The sequence below is a fragment of the Notamacropus eugenii genome, chromosome 7 (assembly GCF_028372415.1).
Source record: "Notamacropus eugenii isolate mMacEug1 chromosome 7, mMacEug1.pri_v2, whole genome shotgun sequence".
NCBI classification, from domain to species: Eukaryota; Metazoa; Chordata; class Mammalia; order Diprotodontia; family Macropodidae; genus Notamacropus; species Notamacropus eugenii.
The window spans coordinates 83,065,424-83,092,909 of NC_092878.1; the positions used below are offsets into that span (position 1 = coordinate 83,065,424).

Consider the following 27,486-nt stretch of genomic DNA (forward strand, 5'->3'; position numbering starts at 1 on the left):
TACCTTGCCAAACCCCAAATATGGATTATCCCTATCATCTGCCTTCTCTGGTCTTATTCATGTGCTGCTAACCAATGCAGAAGGCATTCAACACTAGAATGCCGTCTAGTGTCACTAAAAAGTAGGGCCCTAATGAGGTGACCCCTTTATTCTTCCCTAATTTATTCTCTATCATACAGTGTTTTTTTCCAAATCTCTTCTTCCTCCTCAAATCTCACACATCATTCCTCTCTCTTCCCACTCAGTAAAGGACCTACTTTACTAAGAAACATCTCCCTAATTCTATATCTCAAGATCCCCTGACATCATCCTCAATTTTCTCCACCTTCCCTGTAGTCTCTGACTAAGAGGTAGGTACTCTCTTCATCAAGCCTGACTAATCCCCTGCTTAGGCATTCATTCCTGTCCCCTTCCCTCGCTTCTAACAGCTTACACTTGCAATCATGCTCCTCTCATCCCCTCTGTATCTTTAATCTTTCTCTCTACTGGCTCTTTCCTTGTTGCCTACATATCCATCCTAACATCTATAATAAACTTTTACTTGATCCTACTTATATCCCTTTAAGCTATCACACTATATCTCTGTCTCCTCTTTCACAGCCAAACATCTAGAAAAAGCTGTCTACACGTGTTGTCCCCACTTCTTGTAGAATGTAGAACTTTAGCTGAGATTTATAGGAAGCTGGGGAATCCAGGAGCTAGAGCTGAGGAAGGAGAGAGTTCCAGTTATGGAGAACAGCCAGTGAAAATGCACAGCTGAGAAACAGAATGTTAGATGTGAACAGAAAGAAGGTCAGTATCACTGATCATAGATGATGGGGAGCTAGGTATAAGAAGACTGGGAAGCTGGGCAGGGACCTATTTAGGAAGGGCTTTAAAAACCAGACAGATGATTTTATATTTGATCCTGGAAATAATGGGAAGTCACTGGAGTTTACTGAATAGAGGGGTGGTGGGGTCAGACCTGTAAAGATCAATTTGATAGATGAGTGAAGGATGGATTGGAGTGTAGAAACACTTGAGGCAGAGAGACCAACCAGCAGGCTTGAGGTCCAACCATGAGGTGATGAGGGCCTGAATCAAAGTGGTATCATCAATTGCCTTTGGACATTTGGTACTGAATGTCCTATGGACACCTTGAACTCAACATGACCTAAACAGAACTTATTATATTTCCTTTTAACCCCTTCTCTCATCCCAGGTTCCTTAGTTCTGTTGAGGGTACCCCAACCCTGTCAGCCAGCTAGGTTCACAACCTTGGAGTTAATCATCAATTCTTCACACTCAACTTTTCCCATATCTAGTCAACTGTGAAGTCCTGCTGATTTTATGGTGTCAACTGCGGTGAACACAGTCTAAATTCCTCATTTGACACAGAAAGAAACTATGGCTGAAAGAGCATATTACTAAATATGGAGAGTATGTTACTAAACTAGTGACAGTCTGGACAAATGTGTGCCTAACTCTGTGATAACACTCTGGTGATACAGAAGTACATGATAGAGACCCTCAAGGAAATCCATCTGCAAAGAATAGATTTACACATGAAACAGAAAGGCAGGTGTAGGTGGCATAGTGGATAAAGTAGTGGACTTAGAGTCAGGATAGACCTGAGATCAAATGTGACCCCAGATACTCACCAGTTATGTGACCCTGGTCTCTTAACCTCTCTCAGTCTCATTTTTTTCCTTTGTACAATGTAACAGCACCTAGCTTCCAGGGCTGTTCTGAGATAATATTATAAAGTACTTTACAAGCCTCAAAATTAAATACATTCTAGCTATTATTACTGTTATTGTTGTTATGAAACAATTAAAGAAATATTCTATTCAAGTTCCAAAATAGATTGACAGTCATTAAGTACAATTCAATTATCAAACTTTACTAAGTGCTTAATATGTGCAAAGTACTGTAGGGCTAGACTCTAGGAATATCAAGTTTTAAGATTGCCTAGTCCCAGACTTCAGGAATTGCCGTAGGACATACCTGTGAAGTGAAGTTTAAAAAAAAAAAAAAGTTTTCATTTTTCCATTGCATTCCCTTCTAAAATTACTCCAAGGATTAAGTGATCTCTAAGGTTTTTTTTTAATTCAATGAATTTCAATGATTGTACTTAAATTGAAGGAACTGCAATGATACAGAAACCATCAATTAATGAAAATTGTTTTAGGCTGAGCTAGATCAAAGTGACCAAACAAGGGATGAAAGGCTTTGGAGAAGCAAGGTATGAGTCCTAAGGCTTGAAACTCCAAGCCCTGGTTTTACAGGAAACTAGGTTTGTTTTCATATTCACACACACACACATACACACACACACACACACACACACACACACACATACACAGTCATATAAGAATATAGCTCGTATTGTCTCTAGAGAAAAAGTGAAAGGAGTCCTCAGTTCCCATGCAAACATTCAAGCTGACAATCCAGTGACTACATATACAAAAGCCTACAGAAAAGGCAATACACACAGGACTTAAGCCTAAATCTAAAACAGTTTAGACAAATGTCCTTCCCTCTTCAATGAGCCCCACTTCTATCCAGAAAGGTACATGGTCTCAGTGCTACTCAGCAACAGCAGCTTCCCCCAAAGAGGAAAACATTTAGGGTTCATAGAGAGTTGACTTTTCACCCTCCAGGAAGCACCACCTCCCCAGAATGCATTCAGACAGTAGAAAAAATACTACACAAATGAAATAAAAGTTGTTTTGTATGTCAGTTCATGATCTATTACCTTAGAGAAAGCCACATGGCCAGTTCAGGGAATTGTACCATGCCACTGTGGATAAAGTTTCAAGACTTAAGAAAATATACCACGAGTACAAATGATCTAGCTGCTTAAAATAAAGCTCAACAAAGCATAAAAACAAAGAACATGGATGCCAAACCCTGCCAAAACCAGGGTTTATCAGGAAGTACAATAAGTAAATTGTTAAACTTCATATGACTGCTTGTAGCCTCTGGGAAAACTTCTTGAGATTAGTTTATTTCTACAAGAAGTACTGAAATGAAAAGATTTAGCAAGCACCTGGTGTTCCTTCTATCACATGGCCCTGCACATTTCAGTGGTATGATTTTATATAAAAATTTCATTAAGAGATAGGGTTCAATGAATATTCTTTTCCTGCACCTATGAGTAAACATAACAGTTGTCTGACCTATATTGTCTCGAGCTCAGGAGGGAAGAGGAATGAGGCAGTGGGAGGGGGGCAGGAAGCCTCTTTTAGAATGTTTAGAACTGTATGAATATACATTACCGTCTTTTTCTTTTTTGGCCACACTGACTCTTGAGTTTTTCCTCTGTCCACAATACTAATTCTAGAAGTTACCTAAAATTGTGTGTTCTCTTCTGTTTTATTCTTTATACTCAGAATGACTGCTGCTACCTTTGTGTATGCATGAGCACGACTAAAAGGAAAATGCTTTGACTTACATGGTGGCTATAGCTACTATATGCAAGCCTGGTGCTCCCAGTAATACTTCTATGATTAAATACAAATTTTCATTCACATCATGCCCATGAACCATGCATGTCCCCTATGACTGTTCTGGGTCCTCTTCTCTCTCTATACCATTTTGCATGGTGATCTCATCTCCCACCTTGAATTCAATTATCATCTTTATGATGATGATTCTCAGATTTTCTTATCCAGCCCTAATGTCTCTCCTGATCTCCAGATTCAAATCTCTAACTGCCTATTGGATGAATGTATGAGACATCTTAAACTCAACACCTCTAAAACTGAAGTCATTATCCTCCCCTCTAATCTTCTCTTCCTCCTATCTTTGCTTTTACAGTAGAGGGCACCACCATCTTCCCAGTCACACAGGATCATGACCTAGGTGTCATCCTCAACTCCTTAGTCTGCCCCCAGCTAATCTATTGTCAAATCCTGTGGATTTCATCTTCCTAATAGCTCTTGCATATGTGCCCCTTCCCCCACCTCTAATACTACCAATACCCTAGTATTGGTTCTCATTGCTTCTCTCCTGGACTACTACAATAGCCTGCAAGTTAGTCACCCTGTCTCAAATCTGCCTCCAAGTGGATTAGTCTACTTGTCCACTGTCACACAGTGTCAGAGGGCAGCTCTGAATCCAGTTCTTTCTGACTCTAAGACCAGCTCTCATGTTACCTCTCATTTCAGTTTGACTCCAAGTTCTATCAGAGTAGGGATGGTTTCATTTTTTTGGCAGTTAAAAGGCAGAGTGGATAAAGCATTGGACTTCAGGTTCAAGAAGACCTGAGTTCAAATTCTGCTCCAATACTTACTAGCTATATGGTCCTGGGCCAATCACTTAATCTCTTTTAGTTTCAGTTTCCTCATCTGTAAAGTGGTGATAATAATAGTATCTACCTCACAGACTTGTGAGAACCAAATGAGATAACATGCAAAACAACCTATAAACTTAAAAAAACCCCCACTGTATCTAGCTATTATTATTTTGATTTTGTATCCCTATTTGTGTTATTTTGTCTTAAATACATACTAGCATCTGGTAGATGCTTAAATACTTAAATGCCTATTGATGGATTAGTTGATTAGTAACAGAAAAAAATCAGGAAAATATCAAATAATTTTTAAATGGGCAAATTCCTACTCCATCCCCACACCCCATTGATAAGAGGCATGGGTTTAAACATGAATAAGAACTGCATGGGGTAAGACCCAGAGGGGATTGTAAACTACAAAAGTGGAGAGAATTATGCAAACTATAAAATCACAGATTGATCCGAGTTAAGGGAACATTTACAGTCTATAACTCTTTGCCAGAGACACAAATAGAATCAATCCCATGGGTTTAGTCTTCTCCCTCCTGCTCTCTTTTCCATACATGTATGCTCAGTTTTAAATACTTATAGTCAGTTCTGAGCAAGGACAATGAAACGCAAATCCACTGGCCAGGGTAATTTGCAGAACAAGCATGTTCCCACAGACGTTACTCTAGCCTCCAGAAACAAAGTCATCCAACCATTTGCTTCCAAATTAGATAGGCTTATAACTCAGTATCCAAGAGGTTTGGCACACATGGTCTTTTCCACTCATCTTTTTTTCAGGTTCTGAAGAGCTTGTCTGTGTACACAGGTTTCTTTTGGGGTGCTGTGTGAAGGGATTAGAGTGATTTAATGGCTTCTGCTCATGGTAGGCAGTGGGTTAAAGTAATCTCTGTATCCCTCCAAAAGAGTTAAGATCATGAGATTATAGATTTAGAGCTGAAAGCACCCAAGAGGCCTTCTAATAGGCTGATACTTTCAGAGGTGAGAAAACTGAAGCCCAGGGAGGTGTTAAATGACTTGCATAAGGATGTATGCCTAGGAATAACCAAGAGTGGGATTTTAACCCAAATCGTCTGATTGTCTGATTCTAGAGTTAGAGTTCTTTCTACTTTGCTATGCCCTCTCCCATATGTCACTAATTTCACTACTTCAAGGAACTATGATTTTTTTTTTTCACTGAGAGATCTCTCTACTCTTTTTAGATAGATGGTCTCTGTGAGTTGTCATGATGGAAAAAAAAAATTATCATCATCTAACCATCAGCTGGGCTTCTGGTGATAAGCTTCTCTGACAGATACACAATGTGTTGCTAGGTCTCTATCAACACTTTCACTCTTGATAGGCTCTACCAAGAGTTTATTCTTTATTGGCATAACCTTTTGGGAGTCAAGAGTCACCTCCATGCCTCAATGAAGCATTGGAATTAATGGAGGCTAAGATACCCATGTCAGTTAATAATTCACTCATGCAACAATTTGACCTATTTATTCATTACTGACCAGGCAGACTGTGCTTTCTACTTCTAGCTCATAGTGGCCCATAGGAGCTACTGGTAGTCACTGATCCAGCCCTTTCCATTCTTGCTGTAACCATGAGTGGCCCTCATTCAGCATTAATGGGTGAGACAGAGAGACAAGGCCTAGCAACAGTGGGTGTATCAGGAGGAAAAATACATTTTCTTAAAATAAGCTGTTTTGTTTTTCAAACATACTATGACTAACATCTATTTTAAGGTTTGCAAAGCATCTTACATATTTCATTTGATCCTCACAACAAGCCTATCAGGTAGGTGCTATTTTTATTCCCATTTTATGAGTAAACTGAGCAAACTGAAGCTGAAGTTAATCTACTTGTCCAGGGCCATACAGCTAGTTAGTATCCAAGGCAGAATTTGAACTCAGCTCTAGCACTCTATCCACTGTACTACCTAGCTATCTCTGAAATGAAGAACCAGTCAAAGTTAGGGTTCAACAGCCTCACCTTAAAAGACTGAAATTAATTTTTACCCAGTGAAACACAGCTGGGACAATTTCTCAGTTGTTAATTATAATAATAGCTAAACCTTATATAGTACTTATTATGTGCCAGGGCCTCTACTAAGGACTTTACAAATTTGATCCTCACAACAAGTTACCCTGGGAGGCAGGTGCTATTATTATCCCTATTTTACAGATGAGGGAACTGAGGCAAACAGAAGTTAAGCTACTTGCCCAGGTTCACACAACCAGCAGGTAGTGGAGGCTGAATTTGAACTCAGGTTCAAATATAGGTCCAGCACTCCGTGCATTGTGGTGTCACCTAGCTGTCCTTAAGTTATTCATCTTGTTCTTCTGTCTGGTCAGTTTCCCAGATTTCAATGTTCATTTTATATATACATTCTATTAAGAGATGGTGCTCAAAGAAGCAGTTTTTTGCCCTTCCATCAAGGACAGACCCAAAAGACGATTTTAATTGGCAATCACCCCAGACAAAGGCTTCACACTGTTTATCTGTTACTAAGTATAAGGGCCAGGTAACCTTGAGAATTAGGAGAGACTTATTTAGATGAGTTACTGTTGCTATATTTCATTAAAGAAAATGACGTGACATTCCTTCCCTCTCATCCTTCCTCCTTCTTCTCCATCCCTGCCGGAGAGAAAAGTGAGTTTATATTGAAGTTTGTCATTTGGATAAAATCATTACCATTATTTTTTGAAAAAAGTAGTTAGGCATCTTTCTGAATTTCTGATTGTTTCAATTTGATGGTCTTCTATTAGCCAGAAGAGATGGCTATCAGAGAAGAGGCAACAGGAACATCTCCAGAATTTGGGGGTAGTGGTTTCTTTATATTCAGTACTTAATAAAGGATAAGCAGATTTTTCTCCTTGGGGTCTAGAGTTAAACCACATGTCACAGAATCTATTTAATCCCACATCAAATATATACAGAAGAGGGCAGGCAACCCTTGGGAGCCAGAGCAACTGAATTCAAATTCTGATTTAGCCATGTAGTAGATGTATGAATTTGGACCAGTGCCTTTTGGCCTCAACTTTCTTATTTGTAAAATAAGGGTATTGGACTAGATGGACTTGTGATCCCTTCTATCTTTAGACCTGTGAAGATTCCTTGATAGATGGTTGGTCCACCTTGAAGGGACCTTAGAGATCGTTAAGTTCAACCCTTCACTTTATGGGTGAGGAAGCCAAAGAAATTAAGTAGCTTGTGAGAGGTCACAACAGTCACTTTCCAGACTCTTATAATTTTTGTTCCTGTCTCCACAACCCATGATTCAATGACACTGGCTTCCTTGATGTTCCTCACATTCCATCTCCCAACTTTGGACATTTTTATTGGCTATTTCCATGCCAGGAATGTTTTTCGTCATCTCTGCCCACTGGCTTTCCTGGCTTGAGTCAGAACTAGATCCCACCATCTGCAAGAAGCCTTTCCCTGTCCCTCTTAATACTGTTGCTTTCTGACTGATATTACCTTCAAATTCACACTCAGGTCTTAAGACATCACCCTTGTAATGCCATGGGATGAACAAGATCAACAACAATTATCCAAATTATCCTGCATATATCTTGTTTGTACATGGTTGGCATGTTTGTTTCCCCTGTCAGACTGTGAGCTCCTTGAAGGATGCTTTCTTTGTATACTCTGTGCTTAGAACATAGTAAGTGTCTAGCCTACCTAACACTTTGTAAGTGCTTAAGAAAAACTTGTTGAACTTGACTTGACTACATAGTTACCAAAGAAAATTATAAGTTACCCAAGAGAGGTATGTGGAGGGTAGAAGCACTCTTATAATATGTCACCAGTGCAAGAAAGTCTTAAAGAATGCCATGTGTGACTGGCAAAGGACATGGGCCAACTAAATAGTTAGAGTGAAGGATAATGGATAGATAATCTGTGTACTTAATTGCTAATTATCTAATGTTAAGAGACATAGAGGAAGGCTCCTAGAATGTAGGGTGGAAAATATATGGGGAAACATGGATAATCATCCTATGGGATGACAATCTATGGTCAAATTGCAACTACAATACCCACATATATGAGATTACAGAACTACTGATGTACCTCTAAGAGCAATTAAATACAACAGTTAAGATCCCTTAAATTTCTGCCATTTGCATCATACTCCTTTTTTTTAAATATCAGACAGTTTTAATAAGTTGAATTCTAGCACATTTTTCTAACATTTTCTGTAACTTCTACCCACTTTTCAGAAATATTTGATGAATTCACAGAGATGGCTTCCATGGAATTAGCCCTATTGGGGCTACATGGAGGTTCATGAACCACTTTTTCAGTTTTCCCACAATCATGCCAAACATGGAGACCCTCTAATGAAATGTTACTAAATGCTTAACATCTTTAGAGAGCCCTCTGGCACTAAGTAAGTGACACTGGGAAAGTTTCTTCAACTCTGGGCCTCAGTTTCCCCTTCTATAAAAATGAAGGAGTTGAATTAGAGTATCTCTTAAGTATTTACATTCTATGACTCTATAACTCCTGGGCTGATGCTTAGGTTAACATTGAACAGTAGGAAAATTGCCTCTCCAGAGGAATGGTTGCTTGGCAATGATGATGTCTATAATGACCACTTCACTTGGTACCTAATTCAACTTCAACAATTGCTTTGTTTTTAACATTGATCTTAACAAAAAGCAATTGCCCAAATCTTTTGTTTTCCTTCAGCTTACCCTTTTCTAAGATTTATAAAAATTTCAGCCCATACCTCTATCCTTAGACCGGCCCCACCCCCCAAAAAACCCAAACCATTGTAAGAAGAATTTTACCGTGAGAATTTGATTAAGGCCATTCAGACACACTGAATAGGAACTGCTTCACCCTTCATCTGAGAAATATCTCAGTATTTGTAAAAAATATGTCTAATATCTGAACTACTTCTTTTCTTTTCTTCGTCTTTACAAGGCCATTACCATAAGTAAATACTGTATCACGAACATTTTTCTGAGCCTTAAGTGAAAACTTGTAGGGACTTTTTGTCACAGGAAAATGATAAATATTTGATCTTCTCCAAATAGTAAAAAACAAAAAGGCAGAAGGAAAGTTAAAAAATTCAAAGTGTAGTCACATTAACTCTTTGGATGGTTGTATGGTTGTTGTCTTTTGTTCTGGAAGAAAACCAAAATGACATCACCATCCTGGGATCAAGGTACAGTGTGTGTAACTAATCAGATCACTATGAACTAGTCAGGCTCTATCACAGTTCAGGTACAAATAGTCCATATTAGTTTTGGTACCCACATCCTTTCCACCATCTCTATTATGATGATGAATGACTGAGCCTTTGTGGATAAGTTGGCTACATTTACATGATCAATTTATTTTAATATTTGGGTGACTGTCACTTTAAAACAAAAGCATTAATTTCAAGAAAGGTAGATGACTTCTTCCTCTATATTTCAGTTAATCTAATATCTACTTAAGATAAACTAAAGCTAAAGTTTTTCAAAAATGACAGCAAGAAATTAAAGCTATCTATAGTCATCTGAAAAAATGTATCACTTGATTATATTTGATTGATTATACATTTGATATAGAAAAATGCAAATCAAAACAGCTCTGAGGTACCACATCACATCTATCAGATTGGCTAACATGACAAAATGGGAAAATGATAAATGTTGGAGATGTGGGAAAATTGGAACACTAATTCATTGTTGGTGGAATTCTGAATTGATTCAACCATTCTGGAGAGTAATTTGAAACTATGCACAAAAGACTGTAAAACTGTGTTAACCTTTGACTCAGCAATATCAGTTCTAGTTCTGTATCCTAAAGAGATCATAAAAATAGGAAAAGAACCCACATGTACAACAAATATTTATAGCAGTTTTTTTTATGGTACCAAAGAACTGGAAATTGAAGGGACGTCCATCAATTGGGGAATGGCTGAACAAGTTATGGTCTATGAATGTAATGGAATAAGAAATGATGAGCAGATGGACTTCAGAAAAACCTGGAAAGACATATTGAACTGCTGCTTGAGTGAAATGAGCAGAACCAGGAGGACACTGTACACAGTAATATACATATTGTGCAATGACTGACTTCAACAGACTTAGCTCTTCTCAGCAATGCAAGGATCTAAGATGACTCCAAAAGATTCAGAATGGAAAATGCTATCCACATTCAGAGAAAGAACTATGGAGTGTGAATGAAGATGGAAGCATACTATTTGCTCTGTTTTTTTTTGTTTTTGTTGTTTTGTTTTGTTCTTTCTTTCTTGTAGTTCCTCCCATTGGTTCTAATTCTTCTCTATAATGTGACTAAGGTGAAAATATGTTTAATATGAATGTATATGTGTGTGTGTATATATATATATATATATATATATATATATATATATATATATATATATATATATATATATATATATATATATATATATATCAGATTGCATGCTGTCTTGAGGAGGGAGGAGAGAAGAAAGAGGGAGAAAATTTAAAACTCAAAATCTTATGGAAGTGAATGTTGAAAACTAAAAATAAATAAACACATTTTAAAAAATGATAGGAGATTAAAAGTTAACTTAATTTTTGTATTTTATTAGGAGAAAGGTAGAGACCACTGTGATTAACCATTTTCTAAATTGACAACTTAGAAAAAAAATGACTGCATTTGTTTTCTGGGGTGGGAAAAGCATGGACATTCATCCATCTCTAGTTGTTTAATTTTTGGGATTCTAATGATACATTTTTAGTTGATTCTATTAGACTTCTTCCAATGGATCCATGATATTGATACAGTGTACTTTCCAGGGTGTACACATTGATAACAAGGTTGACATATGCATTGCCAGAGCTAGCTCAGTGTTTGGGAGGGTCGGAAGGAAAGTATGGGAGAGAAGAGATATTAGGCTGACTACCAAACTGAAGGGTCTACAGAGTCATTGTGCTAACCTCATTGTTGTATGCCTGTGAAACCTGGACAGTATAACAGCGGCATGCCAGGAAACTGAATTGCTTCCATTTTGAATTGTCTTAGGGAGACTCTGAAGATCACCTGGCAGGATGCTTTCTTGAACTAAACTGTCAACCATTCAAACTCTGCTTCAGGGAGTGCAGCTCCAATGGGTTGGCCACATTGTTTGAATGCAAAAAGTGAGCTTGCCAAAAAGACTGTTATGGAGAACAAGTTTTCACATGGTGGTCAGAAGAAACGATACAAGGACACTCTCAAAGTCTCTCTTAAGAACTTTGGAATTGATTGTGTGACATGGGAAATACTAACACAGGGCCCCTCATCATAGTGTGCCCATTTCAGAGAAGGTGCTGTGTTCTATGAGCAAAGCAGAATTGAAACAGCTCAAAGGAAATGAAGGATGCGCAAATTTAGAGAATACAGTCCAAATGTTCATATGGACTATTTGTGCCTGACCTGTGGTACAGCATTCCGAGATTCTATTAGTCTGATGAACCACAGTTGCACACACTGAAACTTATAGTGATGTCATTGTGGTCCTCTTTGAGAACAAAGGACAACAACCATCCAACCAACCAACCAATACTGAAGTCCATGAAAACTGCAAACAGTCTTTATTTTTAGCTATCCTTGTCCATGTCTTTCTGTAAGTCCTCCATAATACCTACCCTCTGATCAGGAGATCTTTTTGTGTTTTAACATTTCAAAGAGACTAATTCAGATCCTAGCCTACCATCTCTTATCCCTCCCTAGAAATACATAACCAGCCCATAGCCTTTTCAGCTCATGTTTCCAGTGATGCATTTTACAGCACCCTTCAAGAGCAAGCTGTCAATAATTTGTAAGTTTTGGTCATCTTTATATTATCCTTTGGGTCATCCAGCCCTATTCCGTTCTGAGCAAAGTTCAAATTCTGCTGCCTTGCAACCAAGGCCCTTTCTAAACAGCTGCCATTTTACATTTCCAGATTTCTCCCCTTCACACTTCATGGTCCAGTCAAAATACACAACTTGCCGCCCCTTTGAACATAAACATGATATGGTGCCTTTGCTCAGATTGATTAAAGGAGCCCAGATCTAGAACTAGAAGGGACTCCAGAGTCATCTAGCCCAATACCCTTATTTTACAGATAAGGAAACTAAAGCCCAGGGAAATGAAGAGACTTGCCCAAGGTCATAAGGCAATGTGTCTGAGAGGATCTGAATTCAGGTTTTCTGACTTCAGAGTCGATGCTCTTCTCACTTGAAGTTCTCTCTGCCTGTGCCTGGGATAGTTTCTCTTTCTATTAAAATCTGCTCAACTACTTACTATCTTACTTACCAAATACAATACTTACCAAATACAATATCACCTTCTTCCAAAAGATTCCTCTGCCCCTCACCTGAAAAATCTTCCAAAAGCATAGATAGGTTGTGATATGTATCACTGGAGGGAGATCATTGATGAGGAGATCTTTTATCCATTAGAGTCATCATGAAATGTTATGTATTGTATTATAACTATTGATGTTGATGTCTTATTTACATTCAAATAAGAATACTAGCCTGTGACACTTTTGATCACTCTCTCCTCCTTGATACTTTCTTCTCTCTAGGTTTTCAGGACACTACCCTCTCCTGGTTCTCTTTCTACCTATCAGACCTCTCCTTCTCAATCTCCTTAGATCCTCATTCCTCTATCCCAGGTTAGGGTAACACATCAATTCCCAGGTCGGCACAAGCTGTAGCTGCAGGCCAAGTGGCCCATGGGTCTCTTGTGGCAGGTTATACAGGGCTGCTGTAGCTGTAACTGTCCCTCAGGGTTCTGATATAGGTCCTCTATATGATTTCACTTGGTGACCTCATCAGCTGCCATGAATTTAATTATAATCTCTATGCTAATGACAATCACATCTATCTGTTCTGTCCCAAGCTCTCTGTTGAAGTCTAATCTTGAATCCCCAACTGCCTTTTCAGACACCTCAAACTGAATGTCTAGTAGACATCTTAAACTCAACATGTCCAAAACTGAATCCATGATCTTTCCTCTTAAATTCTACCACTCCAATCTTTCCCATTAGTGTCAAGAGTAACACCTTTCTCCCAGTCCCTCAGGTTCAACCTAGAAGTCCAACTGTGTCACCTCTACTCAACAAATTTCAATGGCTCCCTATTGCTCTAGGATCTAATACAAAAATTCTGTTTAGCATCGAGAGGCCTTCATAACCTAGTTTCCCCCTACTTTTCCAGTCCTCTTACATCTTGCTCTGTCTTTGAACCAGTGACATAAACGTTCTTGCTATTCCTTGAACAAAATACTTCTGGCACTTTCCCTGGCTGTCCACCATGCCTGGAATGGTCTCCCTCCTCATCTCTACGTCTTGGCTTCCCTGGTTTCCTTCATGTCACAACTAAAATCTCACCTTGTACAGGAAGCCTTTCCCAACCCCTCTTAATTCTAGTGCCTTAAAAAAAAAAATTTCCTATCTTTCCTGTAAATTGCTTGTTTGTACATATTTGTTTGCTTATTATCTCCCCCATTAGATTGTGTACTCCTGGAGTGCAGGAACTGTTTTTTCCCTTTTTTTTTTTTATATTCCCTAGCTCTTAGCACAGTACCTGGCATATAGTAGGTGCTTAATAAATATTATCCCCCTACTAGCCAGTTAGCACTTCCGAGAAGGAACTATGTCTAGTCTAAACTTTGTATTTTCCCTAAGCACTTAGCATTTTAAAAGCTAAGAAATCCAGCACCCCTCTCCCCTGAGTTCCAGTTCCACCTCTATAACTGCCTCCTAGACATATCAATTTGGATGTCCCATATACATCTCAAACTTAACTCATGCAAACCTTAACTCAATATCTTTTACCCCCTAAATTTTGTTAAGAATCTTCTTAATTTTGTAAGAATCTTCCTAATTTCTCTGGGGTTTTTTGGAGGTAATTCGGCTTAAATGACTTGCCCAGGGTCACACAGCTAGTAAGTATCTGAGGCTGGATTTGAACTCAGGTTCTCCTGACTTCAGGGCTGGTGCAATTTCTCTATTTATAGAAAAAGGCAGCACAATGTTTCCAGTTAGCTAGATTCATAACTTAGGAATCCTCTTTAACTCCCCCCTCTCCATCATTTTCCATATTCAATGAGACTACATGTCATCAACTTTACCTTCAAAGCATCTCTCACAAATGTCTATTCACACCACACTCAGGCCCTCATTGGCAGGCCTATTCCTATTAGCATCCTCATTGATCTCTCTGCCTCCTTTTCCAATCCATCCTTCAGACAGCTACTAAAGTAGATTTTCCTAAATCATGAATCTAACTATGACACTCCCCTGGCTCAAGAAACTCTGGGCTCTCCCTATGGCCTTGAGGATAATATACAAACTATTGCTTGGCTTTGAAAACTTTCATCCTCTGTCTCCACCAACCTATCTTTCCAAACTGAGTCTACATTATTCCCATTCATGCAATCCAGACAAACGGGCTGACCCTACTTTCTATTCCTCCTACATGACATTCTGCCTCCATGAGCTGATATGGTTTGTCCACCAAGTCTGGAATGCTCTCCTTTCTTACAAAGGAATCTTAGAGGCCTTTATCTCAGCTGTTAGTATTTCCTGCTACCTCCCCACCCACAAAATTACTTTGCATATATTTGTTTTTGTTTATTTATGCCTACGAGAATAAGCTATTCGATTCATATCAGGGATTAATCTATTCTTACCTTCTTAGCAGTAAATGGTTATTAATAAAATGCTTATTTGTGTGAAGTTGGAACTTGCTTCAATATCAATTCAATTACACTTGAAAGGGTATATACTGAGCCCCTCTCAATATGAACTTTTTGCTAGGTGCCTTGAGAATGCAGAAATATAAGGCCCATTCCCTGTCTTTAAGGAATTTCCAATTTGAGAACATATAACAAAGACAAGCTGGGATAGTATGAAGAAAGTATCCAAGGCAGGGTAATACACAATCGGTGCTATGGGAGTAGGAAAGCTGAGAGATAAATCTGTACTATATGGTCAGGAAGACTTAGAAATAGGTTCTGGGAGGAGGAAGAACATGACTTGAGGACTTAGTCAACTATAGCTAGGTACATTAAGTCACTTATTCCCAGCAGGACCTGGGGCAAATTTTTTAATTTCTCTGGGACCCAGTTTCAAGCCCTACAAAACATTACAGGTACCGCATAAGCCAAGTTCAGGGTTGGGAATCCAGACACAACTGAATTATTTAAATATATTTCATAATACAGATTTCCAAGAATGCTCTTTTGTTAGCTCTAAACTGACAGTTGTAATAATTTTTTAAAAAATCTCAAAGACTCATTTTTGTCTCAAATGTAAAAGTACTCTGAGAAGATAAAGGGGAGGCAAGAAAACTTTTCTGCTAGAATCTAAAAAGAGAAGAAAGTTTATCTGATGTACTTACAGTTTCTGTTAAGTATTTCAACTCAGTTGAATAAATACCTAGAGGTCAGCTTGAAGTCATAGAAAGTAATGCTTTTAATTAGCATATCAAAGTATTAGTCTGGGTAAACGTGACTCTGGTACTGAATGCTTTTCTCACAAAAATGCTCTGAGATAAGTAGTGCAAGAATGACCATCCCCTTTTACAGGGGAGGAAACTGAGGTCCAGAAAATGCTCATCATCACAAAGCCAGTGCCAGCTTTGAGTCCTGGTGTCTCCTGTTTTAGTGGCTTAAGTACACTTTCATTTCCATCTTGTTTGCATTATTCAGCAAGTTTAACAAACATTTCTTTTCTACAAAGATATACTTTAGCCCACCCTCAGTCCTAGTGATCATAAGCTTTAAATGAGAAGGTTCTAACAAGTTCTCCCAATCAAGGTGGAAACCCCAGGGGTGGGGAACTCTGACTGAATCTAACCATCAAAGGGCCTCACTTGAGGACCTAGAGGGTCACATGTGGCCTTGAAGCCACAAGTTCCTCACTCCTGAAATAGCTGGGCAGCTAGCAGTCCACTGTAGTTCCTCTTTCCTTTATTATTTCCTCACAATCTTCACGTGTCCCTCTATGATAAGGTAACTCTTTCTCTATCCTTTCCTTTCCATCTCTGGTCTTCTTTCTTTCTCTCTGCATACATATCTATATCTGTGTATAGATAGATGTGTGTAGATGTACATATATGTATGTATGTATGTATGTATGTATGTATGCATGACTCTTGATCTTCCATTCTGGTCAAAGATTGTTCAATAGTAATTCCTGGTTACTGTGAATTCTTGTTCTTAATGACTGATGCAAGTCAAGTCAAGAAGCACTTCTCAAGTGCTTACCCCTTTTCAGGCTTTGTGCTAAGTGCTGGGGGGAAGCTTATGTTCTAGATCCTATAGAGATAGATATCTAGAGACATAGCCCTAGAGATCCTATTATAAAATGTGTGTGGTTGAGTATAAAGAGAGTGTTGGTTGAAAGTAAGAGGGCCTGGGGTTTATATTCTAGAATCTAGATTAATCTCTTACTACCTAATTGACCTTGTATAAAGGTGGCATGATACATTAGGAGGCAGCACAGACTGAGGTCAAAGACTTGTGACTACCATTGTGAGTTTGGCCAGCTCACTTAACCTATAAAATCCCCATCCTATAAAATGAAGGGCTTTATGTTAAATGACCTCTTAAATTCCTGTGGGATCCTAGGATTCTTAAAACTCACTTAACCTTTCTGGGCCCCAGTTTCCAAGGCTACAAAACAAGGGTGTCATTTGGACTGGATGATTTCTAAGGTTCTCTTCTAACTCTAAACCTATGAAGCTATAATACTTGGGGATCAAATGTACAATTAACATCAATTATAAAATTGCATGTCCTACTTTTACCTAAAAGATGCCTTGTTTCACAGGCTTATAGCTAACAGGGATAAAAGAGATGATCTCCATATTAACCTGAAGTCTGTGAACTCAAATTTTGTTTGTTTGTTTTTTTGAGGCTATCAGGGTTACATGACTTGCCAAGGTCACACAGTTTTCAAATGTCTAAGGCTAGATTTGGACTCAGATCCTCCTAACTCCAGGGTTGGTGCTCTATCTACTTCACCACCTAGTTGTCCCTTGTGAACTTGTTTTTAAAGATACTTTGGTAGTTATATTTTAATATGATTGGCTCATTTTATAATCCTATGCATTTTATTTTATGTGTTTAAAAATATTATTTTGAGAACTGGTTCATGGGCTTCACTGGTCTGCCAGAGGGATCTGTTACAGAAAATATTAAGAACCATTGAATTGTTCTAAGACTTAATGGATGAAGAAACAGGCCCAGGACAGTGAGGTGATTTATTTGCCCCTAGTCACATAATGAGTTAAAGGCAGAACTCAGACCTAGGTCTTATGACTTTCAGTCTCTCATTGGCAGGATCATGGATATAGACCTGGAAAGGACCTTAGAGGTCATTTAGTCCAACTCCCTCACGTTATAGATGGGGGGGAGGGGTGGTGTGGAGCTGCAGAGCTGGCATTTCAACCTGGGTCACATGGCTCTAAACCATTACACAAAATGCTCTCTGCTCCCCCCTGCCTCACTATTCCTTTGTATATATCTATATCATGTTTTTTCAATCCCCTCAATTTTAGACATATCTCATGTGTATTAGAGGATAGTAAGCAGGACCAAGAAGTTCTGGATTCAAGTTCTGGTTTTTTTTTGGAGGCAATCAGGGTGAAGGGACTTGCCTAAGGTCACTCTGCTAGTAAATGTGAGGCTGGATTTGATAACAGGTTCTCCTGACTTGAGGGCTGACTGATGCTCTGTCCATTACACCATCTAGCTGCCCCTAAAAGTTCTGATTTTGACAAATACTGGATTTATAACCCAGAGCAAGTCACTTAATCTATTAGTACTCTCAGAGTATAAGTTATAGAGAAGGTGCCAAAGTGCGTTGGCAGAAGGAGTTTCCTTTTATGAGTTTCCTAATACTAAGGAAATCACAAGTCCAGTTCCCTTCCCTCATGTCTGTACAAGCACTACCTTTTATTAAAGAGAAAGATATTTGTTATATAAGAAGATGCTTTCACATATAAATTTGTAAATTTGTGCTCAATGCACAGAGTTTCAGATTTATATCAGATGGAGTTCTAAAGAACAATTCATAACTAAAAAGGGTAACTGGAGGCAATCTATGGAAAACTGAACAAAAGGTGTTTGGGATCATGATTTGATAACCTTATTTCACAATAAATTTGATGACTGTTTTAAACACAAGATACTTTAATGAAATTAATAATCATTATGAAAACTTTTACTTACAAATCAAAGAGAAAGCACCACGAGGCAGGAGAGAAGGACACAAAGGAAAGTGAGGATGCAACTGTGGAATGTTGAAGGTCAGAGACAAATTCTGTTCACTTTGTTATTTTATGGAGGGCCTTGGGGATCAAGTGTACTGCACTTCTATCTCTGGTGATCTGTTGTTGTGGATATCAGTATAGCATGCAAAGCAGATTGCTGTACTCACTTTTCCATTCCAGTCCTAAATCTATGACTGCCTGTTGGACATTTCCCCTGGAAGTCTCATAGGCATCTCAAACTCTGTCAACAACAGAACTCATTCTCTTTACCCCCTCCCCTCCTCCTTCACCTTCATAACTTTGCTATGCCTGTTGAAGGGTACCAACATTCTTCCATTTCCCCAAATTTGTAAATTAGGAGTCATCCTTAACACTTTCCCCTCACTCACCATCCCATATATCCCATCATTTGCCAAACCTTGTCAAATCTACCTCCATAGTATCTCCTCCAATCATTCTCTTCTCTCAGCTCACACTGTAACCACTCTACAAAAAAGCCTCTAGGATAAATTCTTCTGTTTAGAAATAAAAGACAAATTCTAAGTGAGTTCTACATCACTACTCACACATTCTATCATCTGGTCAAACTAGATTGACTGCGGTTCTCTATAAGTAATTCAAGGTTCTGTCCCCCATGGTAGGAATATTCTTCTTTCTCCTTTCCACATCCCTTAAGGACTCTGCTCAAATGCCACCTGCTACAATATACACAGACTTTCTTAATTCTATCAATTGTGAGTGTCCTCTTTACTCCCTCTGAAATTCATTTCTATATATCCTGTATTTACTTATCTGTGAACATGTGTTATTCTCCAGAGTAGAATGCACATGCCTTGAAGGCAGGGACTCTCTGTATTTGTGTTCCCAGTGCTTGATACATAGTAGATGCTTAAGAAATGCTTGTTGTAGGAAAATGATAAATGTTAGAGAATATGTGGGAAAATTGGAACACTAATGCATTGCTGGTGGAGTTGTGAACTGATTCAACCATTCTGGAGAGCAATTTGGAACTAAGCTCAAAACTGTGCCTACCTTTGACCCAGCAATACCACTCCTAGGTCTGTATCCTAAAGAGATCATAAAAACTGGAAAAGGACCCACATATACAAAAAAATATTTATAGCAGCTCTTTTCGTGGTGGCAAAGAATTGGAAATTGAGGGGACACCCATCAATTGGGGAATGGCTGAACAAGTTGTAGTATATAGATGTAATCGAATATTATTGTACTATAAGAAACGATGGGCTGGAGGACTTCAGAAAATCCTAAAAGACTTATATGAACTGATGCTGAGTGAAGTGAGCAGAACTAGGAGAACATTATACACAGTAATAGTCACTTTGTGCAATAACTGACTTTGAAAAACTTAGCTCTTCTCAGAAATGCAAGGAGGTAAGATAACTCCAAAAGACTCAGGATGGAAAATGCTATCCACATCCAGAAAAAGGACTTTGGAGTCTGAATAAAAATGGAAGCATACTATTTGCTTTCTTTTTCTTTCATTGTTTTGTTTCTTTTTTCTGGTGGTCCCTCTGACTTGATCTAATTATTCTTTACATCATGACTAATGTGAAAATATGTTTAATATGAATATATATGTAGATACTATATCAGATTCCATGTTGTCTTGGGGAGGGAGGACAAAAAAGAAGGGGAGGAAATTTAAAACTTCAAAATCTTACGGAAGTGAATGTTGAAGATTAAAAATAAATATCTTTTTTTAAAAAGGAAATGCTTGTTGATCAATTTGACCAATATTTAATGCTACCTAAAATGTTGTTGTTGTTGTTGTGTTCATCTTTTGTTTTTGAAGAAGACCGTGATATCAGAGAAATGATGACATGACTTTGGTTTGAGTGAGGAGGGCTGTGTAAGGTCACCAGCCTCACTTTCTCCTCCTGAGCCATCTGGATCCAGTGACCAGATGTTCATCAGGATCACCCAAAATGTATGCAGGGTACAGTGGGATAGTGGGGAAAGAACAGGTACATACCTATACACACAAAGTATAATGGAACAGTCAAATCAGAAAGGTGAGGAAAAAGTCCTAAGGAAAGAGAAGAGAAAGAAGTAATTCCCACTTGAGTAGCCAAGGAAGGCTTCAGGGAGGATATAACAATAAGGGGAGAAACTGGCCAGGGTATTTTGGAACAGAAGAAAAGGAGAAGTAATTTTAAACCATGAGCTGCAAGAACAAAGATATGAAGATGGAGAAGGGCAGGAAGTGTTTGGGGAACAAGTAAATCCAGTTTGGCTGGGGCAGAGGAGCTGTGAATTCATGGAGTGAGAGGTGAGATTGCCAGATAAGCTAAAGGTAACTTTTGGAGGATCCTGAATGCCACCACATCTACTAAATGTGAACTTTATTCTGTTGATGATGGGGAACCACTGAAGGTTTTTATGTGGTGTCTGTAGTCAGAGCTATGCATTGGAAGACCAATTGGTTATTCATGTGTAGGATGGATTGAAAGGGAGAAAAGACTCTAAGAGATGGACTAAAAACTATTGTAAATGACCTGGCAAGAAGTAATGAGGACCTGTACTAAAATGGTAGTAGAGTAGATGGAGAGGATGAGATGGATGGGAAAGACACTGATATAATGGTATTGGTAGGCTGTAATAACTGGATATGTGTATGGGGACAAGGGGAAGTGAGGCACAAAAATGGAAAGGAATTAAAATGGATGTTGACATTTTAAACCTAGGAGATAGGGGTGCCATTAACAGAAACAGGAAAGTCAGGAGGAAGAGGGGGTTTTATGCTTATTTTAATTTTTTTGTTTGTTTTTTTACATGAGGAAGGTATGTTGAGATCAATTTTGTTCAGAATGAGTGAAGTAATGACGGGATATGTCAAAGCAAGCAGGCAGAAATATGGATATAGAATTTGGGGCAGAGGTAGGTAAAAACTTAAGATATAAATTTGAGAGTCATCTTCATGGACAAAGGACAAATATAGTTATAGGAGTTAGAGGTGGAAAGAACCTCCAAGATCATCTATCCCAGTCTCTACATTTCATGGATGAAGAATCTGAAATCCAAAGAGAGTTAGGTGTGGACTAAGACCACAGACCTAGAAATGTCAGAGTCAGTATTCAAATACAGGTTCTTTGATCTCAAATTCAGAGTTATTTCCATTATGTTACACTACCTTTCTTGAGAAATGAGGGCTAAGTGCAACTCTGATGAAATGATTGCATCTAGGGAAGAAGAGAAGGAAATATTATTGATTAGCCCAAGAAGGAACTGTTAGAAAGGTAATTGTCCTAGAACCCAAGAGTGTAAAGTTTCTAGAAGGAAAGAAGCAACAGGTTTAAAGGAGGAGAGACATGGAATTTTATGCAGAGTAAGGGAGTGTGACCAGTGGTTGGAGTACTGGGCTTGAAGTAAGGAGGATCTCAGTTCAAACCTCACTTCATTAAGTTAATCCTTAACTTTCTTAGACCTCAGTTTCCTCAACTATAGAATGAAGGGGTTGAACTCAATGGCCCCCTAAGGGCCCTTAAAGCTCTAAACATATGATCCTGTGAAAAGGCCAAAGAATTTCATGAGTAAGAATGCTACAAATAGACTTTTGAGAGAGCAGTTTCAGTACCATATAAATATAAACAGGTTGATTATTTAACATATAAACTGAATCATCATATGACCTGCATAGTGTGGCTTAAACTTCTATTAAAGCAGTATTTCTGCTTTTGCAGAAGTATGTACTTTTGATCACTAAAGCTGTAACTGATTGGCAGGAAATTGAAAATAGGGGAGCAAATACTGATGCCTCAGAATAACAGGAAAGAATATATTAAAGACAAAAGAATCCTATTCAATTGCTTGTTCATTCATTCAACAAATGTTTAGCCAAGTACCAACTTACTATGTGCAAAAATACTGTGATACTGAGACAAGGTCTCTACCCAATGATAAGAAATTTAGACATGTGAGATACAAACCAGTCTGTGGTAAGTGGTTTATGAATAATATTGATAATAAGTAGTGTGGTGTTCAAATTGGGCCTAGAAGGATTTGTAGGAGATAAGCGTAGGGAGAAAAGTTCTCTCAGAGGGGAAATGCAGGAAACAAGTGGAGGAAAATGATATTAAAAAGAGAAGAATTAAGTGGAAAATCCATTTGAATCATAGATTAACAGTTAAAAGGGATGTAGGAGAGGTCCTCTAGCCCAGCATGCTCCATGGCAGAGGAGGAATTAAATCCCTGAGAGACTGACTTGATCAACAAGTTAACTTTGACACTTGAGAATGGAGATATAGACCTAGTACCTTAAGAATTCAGAATTCAGACAAAAGCATCTTCCTTCCTCAGGGTTTGATGGTAGCAAAAATTATAAAAATTTAATAATTATAGCTCTGGCTTGGGCTGTTAATATAAATAGGCAAGAAAGAGCTAAGAGACATCAGACTTTTCAGATGGCCCCTTCAGTTGGAGTAAGGCCCTAGTTCTGGAATCCAAAGAGTCCAGAACAAAGAACATGTCTTTAAAAGGGTTCACTTTTTAAAAGGTGACATCTATAAAATATGGCATATACTTGCCAATCTTAATGTACTTTGGAACCTAAGATTCTTCATATTGTAGCGAAGTGATTTCTTGAACTCTGAATGGTTTGGTTGCATGGGATGTTTCTGAAAACTATGAAGGAATTGAGGCACAGGCTATATCTCTCTAAAGGCAAAGTCTAAAGAGGAGATGTCCATTTAATCTTTCAGATAGCGGCAGTTATCAGACAACACCTCAGAGGACAACTTTTTTGGAGTGTCCTTGGGGACTGGTGCAGTTTATTAGTTTTAAATTATGAATTTTTTTTTCTAGTTCACAACTCAATTTCTCTTATTTTTAACTTGAGGGCTTATTAAACTAGTAAAAACTAACAACCATCTGTGCCAGGGAGAATTTCTGACAACTTTAGGGGGCTGTTATCAGAATTCCTAAAACTGAATTATTTTGAATTTTCCCTTGGCCTATCCTCTGTTAAAGAGATTGTTTATTTCCTTCTGAAAAATGTGTAGTCATTCACCATACAATCCCATTCACTGACCCTTCCAATCTAGAGAGAACTAAATGAGTTGGAAACTGGTGTTATTTGCATAATCTTTGAATTTCAAAAATCACATGCCTTAAAGAACACTAAATATACTTATACAGGAGTTGGATCTTAAGCAATCAAGGAAACTGCCACAAGGTCCATTTACGCTCTTAGCAACTGGATGCTGTTGCTTTTTACCAAATTCTGCTCTGGAAGGAATAGTTAGGCCTTTGTGTTGGTCCGTTAATGGCACAGAAGCTATTTCTCAGTTTCATAAAACTTAGTTTAACTCTCTGTGCTATGGTAAGTTTTTTGCAATTACCAAATTGATCCTCAAAAAAATCCAAAGCCACCTGAAGCAAAGTAACTAGTTGCTCAGTTACTAGGGTCTTTTCTCTGGATAAGTTATTTGCCAAGCAGAAGGACAGAAAACACATGGACATATAGATTTGTCTTATCCCTATTAGCAAAAAGGATGATCAGACCCACAGAAATATGGAATTGTAAGCCTACTCGAAAGCAATGGTTTATGAAGGGCAGAGAAATCAAGAATCCAATTCTCATAAACACAGCAGTAAAATTGGCAAACCCATCTAGAGGCACAGGCCTTCTGTACACAGCAGGCATGAAAGAATGGTTGTAAAGGTGCTACTGGTACTTTGAGCATTTAGATTTTAGGAATCTGAAAATCACAAAGAATGCCTAATTAGTTCCTACTGGGGCAAGGGTTTGCTTATCTTGCTTATCTGAAGTCTTAGTCTATAATTCCAGTGGTTTTAAATGACCTTAAGTATTTTCTTTTTTTTTTTGGACCCTAAGTATTTATTCTGATTTGGAGTAGGACTAAAGCGGCCACTAGAGGAGAAACCTTCCAATGGGTCAACCACTGAATGGGTGACAATTAAGAAAGCAAGATGATTATAGACTACTGTAGTAGTTTAAGATAAAACACCTACTTGTTAGCTTACACCACTTTGCTTAACAATGCCCCTGTGTTTCATGGACAGACAAAAGCTGGAAAATGTCATAGTATAATAAAATAATGTGAACTGTAGATTGGTATAATGGAGAGCTGGCCCTGCAGCCAGGAAGACCTAAATTGGAGTCCCACCTCTGACACAACCTGGCTGTGAGGCACTGGGCAAGTCATTTAACTCCTTGGGGCTCCAGGCCACTCAAAGACTACAGTTTGAAGAGAAGGTACTACTGTCTAGGTAGAATTTCCAAAACTAATTAAATCACAGATCCAGTCCCTATCCCTATATAAAAATGCACATTTATGTATTACTGGCTTTAAAGCAGAGTGTTTTTCTGAAAACAACCCAGGCAGGTTAGTGAAAACAAGTGTCATTATGACCTTCATTCTGAAGATGGGAAAACTGATGAGGGCAGAGGTTTAAATGGTAGGCCCAGGTCACATATTTAAAGCAAGGGGGAAAGGCAGGCTTTGGACCCCAAGACCACTTTTGTTTCCACTCTAGCAAGCTGCCTTTGCCATTTCATTATGCATTAAACATTACAAGTGAGCTAGATTTGCAAGTTTTGAATTCAAACCTAAGAAAAAAGAAAACCTCAAAAGTATGGTATAACTTCACTCCAGGCACCTTTAAATACATCGACAACTTAGCTCTAATAGCAGTTTAAATTCTGCAGTGTGGGCAGATAATGCCACCGAAAAATTTCAACTTTTTTCTTGTTGGCTTGTTTTCAAAAATTGTAAACTCAATATAGTCTTTTCTTGGGGTAAGAGCTTTAAAAAAAAATAGGTTCCTCTACAAGCACCCTCTGTGTTGTTTAAATCAGAGAAAGGTCTATTTTAAAAGCAGTTGAAGTACATTTCCATATTTCACCCTATGAAACAATCCGATGCCAACTTGCCCAAGCTTCACCTTCTAGTAGAAACTTGAGCCCACCCTCGGTAATGTCATTCCCCACTTGTCACTGACGGCTCAGCTCCGACTGCTTCTGCGGCATCCTGGATCCAGAGATTTTCCTCCCCCCGCCCTCGGCCAGCTCCCACACACTCATGCCTCACCGGGCGCCAGGGCTTCACAATGAGGCATCAAACCCCTAACACACCTGTTTCGGAGTGGGAAACTGAGGCACTGGAGGCCAACCAACACACCCAAGGAGTCGCAAGAAATCCAAATTCCCTCCGCCTTCTGCCCACTGCAAAGCGGGGTCCTGGAGCCCCCCCTTCTCACTGAAGGTTAATCATGGTCCATCCCACGGTGGGACCGAGGCTGTCCTATCCCGGCGCCCGGCCTCTTCTGGGTCCCGGGTCCTCTCCCCAGTCATCCCTCCATTGGCTTCTGCGGCATTCTGCGCTCCTCGGAGAAGCTCGCTCGCTCGTCACCCTGCCCGGTATTCGCTCTAGCGCGCAGCCTCCCCATCCGCCCGGCTGCTCAGCCCAAAGTTAGCCGGCGCACAACGCCAGGCGCAGCCCCCCACTCTCACCCGCTAGCTACCCTGCTAGTCCGCAGCCCGACCGGCGTCTCCAGGTCCCCACGCCTGGGGCACTCGCTGCCGCCGCCGGCTCTCGCTCCCCACCCCTCTCCTTCGTCCCCTCGGCGGGCGCCCTCGCTAACCTGAACGTTGCCACTCAGGTAGCCAGCGTGTGCCACGCGCCATCACCAGCCCGGCGACACCGGGGTGAGCGCCTCCATCCCCGCTGGCTCCCTCGCCAGCGCGCCCGAGCCCCAGAGCAGTGCTTACTGCGAGCGGCCAGCGTCCAGATCGCCTCCCCGGTGCGCCGCTGCCTCCTCCTCAGGGATGCACCGGCTGCATGCCGCAGGCTGCGGGAGAGCGAGAGCCGCCTACCCACGGGCAGTCAAAACGGCCCCCCCCCCCCAAAAAAAACCCAAACCTGCCTGACTGCTGAGCATGCCCAGTCTGGCTTGCCAGAGCCACGGAGGAGTTGCAGAGAGGCAACTCCACTCTTCCGGATTTTAGCAGCAGCCACGGGAAGAGTAGCCGGGGGTGGGGTCAAGAGGAGAGAGGGATCCACCCAGTTCCCAGGAGACGAAACCTGCCAAGGGGGTGGGGCGAAGGGAAGGAGGAGGAGTAAAGGGAGAGGGGGCGAGTAAAGGCAGAGGGGGAGGGAGAGCTGTGGATGCGCAAGGAGAAAAATATCTGCAGCCACCAGTTGTTCCCGAACAGGTTCCAGGGTTCTAGAAAGTAGGGCTCTAACCTCTTAAAAGAGTTTATGCCTAGCTTATTTTAAGTCTTGATTAATATCAACAATAGCATAGTTTTATGGTTGTTCAGAATGTTCTCAAGCACAGCATCTAGCACCTCAGGTCACATCCCGGCTCTAGTACCCCATACGTGGTCTGGATTGAATCAGCCTGATGAATATCAGGCCACTGGACCTAGATGGCTCAGGAGAAGAAAGTGAGGTTGGTGACCTTGCACAGCCCCCCCCCCCCCCCCCCTCACTCAAAAGTCATGTCATCATCTTGATGTCGTGGTCCTTTTGGAGAACGAAGGACACACACAACAACAGAGGATTGAATTAGCATAATTCAGTGAAAAGAATGCTGCATTTGAAGTCAGACGTCTTTGGTTCGAATGTCAGTCCTATTACATAGCTTGTGGAAAAGCCATTTAACATCTCTGGGTCTCAGTTTCCCCATTTATACAACATGGAGGTTAATGAGATGGCCTCCAAGATCTCTTCCAGTTCCATAACTATGTTCTTGTGATCTCTTCACAACAGTTCACTGGGGTAGGTGACAGGAGATATTAGAGGATTGCCTTTGCCCAAGGGTTCCGTAGCTGCAAGCAGACGGAATTTGTCTTCAGACCCAGAAGCAAGAGGAGGGGGACTCCAGGCTGCAGGCTGGGAATCAAACAATTTCACATGGCTTTAGGGGCTTGTGACTGATTGCTAGGGTGAATGAGAACTCCAAGAAAGGGAAAGTGGTGGGTGGCTTTGGTGG

The 27,486-nt window shown here is 39.8% G+C and overlaps 1 protein-coding gene across 5 annotated transcripts in view; it reads right to left on the bottom strand.

The window, feature by feature from the left end:
- The window catches only part of MFAP3L (microfibril associated protein 3 like), a 65,292-nt gene extending 38,809 nt beyond the window's left edge, over nt 1–26,483 (bottom strand). For 2 of the 5 annotated variants that reach the window (XM_072623917.1, XM_072623920.1), the window contains exon 1: nt 26,261–26,461. The gene's annotated coding sequence lies outside the window, so the exon portion shown is untranslated. Of the gene's footprint in view, nt 1–25,624; nt 26,016–26,133 lie in introns of those variants that run through there. The other 3 variants (XM_072623916.1, XM_072623919.1, XM_072623918.1) reach the window with 3 other exon arrangements.
- Between the last annotated feature and the right edge of the window lie 1,003 nt (nt 26,484–27,486).